Source organism: Mesoplodon densirostris, chromosome 3 (assembly GCF_025265405.1).
Source record: "Mesoplodon densirostris isolate mMesDen1 chromosome 3, mMesDen1 primary haplotype, whole genome shotgun sequence".
NCBI classification, from domain to species: domain Eukaryota; kingdom Metazoa; phylum Chordata; class Mammalia; order Artiodactyla; family Ziphiidae; genus Mesoplodon; species Mesoplodon densirostris.
The window spans coordinates 102,862,736-102,866,161 of record NC_082663.1 but is presented as its reverse complement, the minus strand read 5'-3'; positions in this window follow the sequence as shown (position 1 = coordinate 102,866,161).

The window sequence follows — 3,426 nt, the reverse complement described above, 5'->3', positions numbered from 1 at the left end:
TACCCATTTTCTTACTGGATGTAAACTGAAGGCTTCTAAAGGCCACCTTCATTCCTTGGCTTGTGATCCTTTTTCTCTATCTTCAAAGCCAGCAATAGCGGGTGCAGTCCCTCTCACACATTTTTTTTTTTTTTTTTCAATTTAAGCATAGTTGACTTACAACATTAGTTTCAGGTGTACAACATAGTGAATTGATATTTTTATAGATTATACTCCATATAAAGTTATAAAATTGGCTATATTCCTTGTGTTGTATATTACATCCTTATAACTTTTTTATACTAGTAGGTTGTACCTCTTAATTCCCTCCCCCCAAGCCTCTCCCTTCTGGTAACTACTAGTTTGTTCTCTGTATCTGTGTCTATTTCTGTTTTGTTATATTCATTCGTTTGTTTTATTTTAAACAAGAAAGATCTCTATTGACAGATTTGTAGTGATTTCCAGAATACATTTTTAAATGAAGAAAGCAAAGATCATAAAAGTATCTAGGAAATGTCAATTTTTATGTAAGAAAGAAGGGGAAATAAGAATATATACATGTTTGTTAATCTGTGCAAGTAGAAACACAGGAAGAATACACCAAGGGCCAACGAGATTGACTATCTACATGGGGTGGGTGGGATTGGGGTGGAAAGGAAAGAAACAATTGGAAGGGCAGAGTTGCCACTTCTCTGAGTATACTGTTTTGTGCAGCTCTAACATATGGAACAATGTTAACATTTCACATACATAAAGAAAAAAATAAATAAAATTACCAAGGATGGAGAAAAAATACTTCAAATTAAATACCATCATAAATATATGAACTAAAATGCATTTCAACTGAAGTACTATATGGAAGGAAGGAGAGGGGAAAAAAAAGAAACACTAACCCAGGTAACTTTTTATTATTATTATTTAAAAAACTGAGATACAATTCACATACAATAATGTGCATCCTTATAAAGTGCACAATTCAGTGGATTTTTGTATTCACAAAGTTGTGCAACCAAACTACAATCCAATTCCAGAACACATTCAATCCTAAAAGAAATGCCACACCCATTAGCAGTCATTCACTATTCCTCCTTCTCCCAGCCCTTAGCAATCACTAATCTACTTTTGATCTCAATGGATTTACGTATTCTAGACATTTCACATAAATGGAACCCTGTTTTGTGTTTGGCTTCTTTCTTAGCATGTTTTCAAAGTTCATCCATATCACAATATGTATCAATACTTCATTCCTTTTTATGGCTGAATAATATTCCATTGCATGTACATACCACTTTTATTTATCTAGTCATCAGTTGATGGATATTTGGGTTCTTTCTTCTTTTTACCTATTATGAATAATGCTCCTATGAAATTCATATTCAGGTTTTTTTTTAACAAGCTTTCAATTCTCTTGCAGGTATACAGCTATGATTGGAAATGTGGGGGTCATATGAGACTCCCATTATGCCTATGTTGGTACATTTGATGGTATCCCCACAAGTCTTTGAAATTTTCGTTATTTTTTTTCCAACTGGATAATCTCAATTGATCATTTGTTAGGTTTACCCAATCGTTCTTCTGTCTGCTCAAATGTACTGTTGAACCCATCTGTTGAAAGTTTTGGTTCACAGTAATGTACTTTTCAACTCCTAAACTTTTTTCTTTCTTCTTTATAATTTTTATTTCATTACTGATGTTCTTTATTTGATGAGACATTGTTCTCAAACTTTCTCTTAGTTTTTTAGATATGGCTTCCTTCTGTTCTTTGAACACATTTAAAATAGCTTATTTAAAGTTTTTGTTAAATATATAAAAAGTTTGGACCTGCTTGGGGCAGTTTCTATTGATTGCTTCCCCACCCTGTATATGAGCCACAATTTATTTCTGTGCATGTCTTACAACATTCTGTTGAAAACTAGACATTTTAAAATAATATAATGTTGCAACTCCAAAATCAGATATTCTCTTCTCCTCAGGGCTTGTTGTTGTTGCTATTTTTTGTTGTTTGTCTAGTGACTTTTTTGAACTATTTTTGTGATGTCTGTATTCTTTGTTGTATATGGCTACTAAAGTCTCTGCTTCATTAACTTAGTGGTACACTAATAACTGGATAAAGATTTCCTTAATGCTTGCAATTGATATTTCTCTCATTTTGCTGAGTCTATATGTATGTTGGGGTACACCTTCAACACTTGGCCAGGAAGTTGACAATTCCACATCAGCCTTCACTTCCTGCTTATGCAGAGCTCCCAAAGTCAACCAGAAGTGAGGGTTTAGGGCCTTCTTGGCACTTTCCTGAACATGCACATAGCCCTGTCATTCATGTGACTTTCCCTTAATTCCAGGAAATTTGTTAAAACTTATCAAATTCCCTAAAGATACTGAATTTTCCAGATTTCCTTTTAATTTGATTAACTTCTTGTTTTCCCCAACTGTTATTCACTGCCTCAGGCAGCTGTGATGTTAACAATTGCCTCTAATTGATTTCAAAAAGTGATCTCAGGAAAAACGCTTTTCACACTGGGAAAGCTCTTAGTCAAGTTAGATAAAGACAGAATTGCCATGGGGTCTTCCACTGAACTACCATACTGTCCAAATAATGATAATTCTTAGGGAATGTGTCTTTGAATAAGCTCCAACCCTGTTCTGGCCCCTCCAGTGTCTGCCAGGCTGCAGGTTTTCATCATGACTGTGGGTTGCTGATTTTCAAGACACCATGGATTTGGGGAGTGGGCGATGAAAATAGGGCAAGTTAGCAAGTGACAAAGATACTGTTCTTACCAAGATTCAGCCATTTTTAATAAATAGCATTCCCTGGGTTGCTGTAAGCGTTTGGTTAATTCCACAGTTTGGAAAACACTGATTCTGACAATATGGACAGTTTTCTCATTGTTTTTAATGGAGAAAAAGAATTTCTGGATGTCCTTACTCAGCCATTTTTGCTGACATTATCCCAGGTAACTTGCAAACTTAGTTTTGAGACCGTATGCCCTCAGGCTAAAGAAAAAAGAACTCTAAACATAAATTAAAGTTTGGTTAGTGGACTTGTATTTTGCAAAGGTATCAGTCAGCATTCTGAAGTTAACTTCTGCATACTCTGGGGTTGAGAAAATAAGTAAATATATTGTGGAAAAAAAGAAACCACTTTCCACTATTACAGAAAGGATTTACATGCCAAAAGGACAGAGGAGACAGCTTGAGGGGGCTTCCACTAACCAAATTAAGGATAATTTGAGCATCAAAATAAAGAACTTCTATTTCCCACCACTATGAAATAACAGGGATTAGATTTGCTCTTCTATATTAAACAACTAGAAAACTGGACAAAGTGGATGAAACAAAGGTTTCAGACAATGGACAAAAAGCAGTACAGGATATTAATACCTGCGAGAAAGAACTCAAATGAGTTGAGTGCTATAAGTACACCAGCTCACTGTTTGAAGAGTTTCC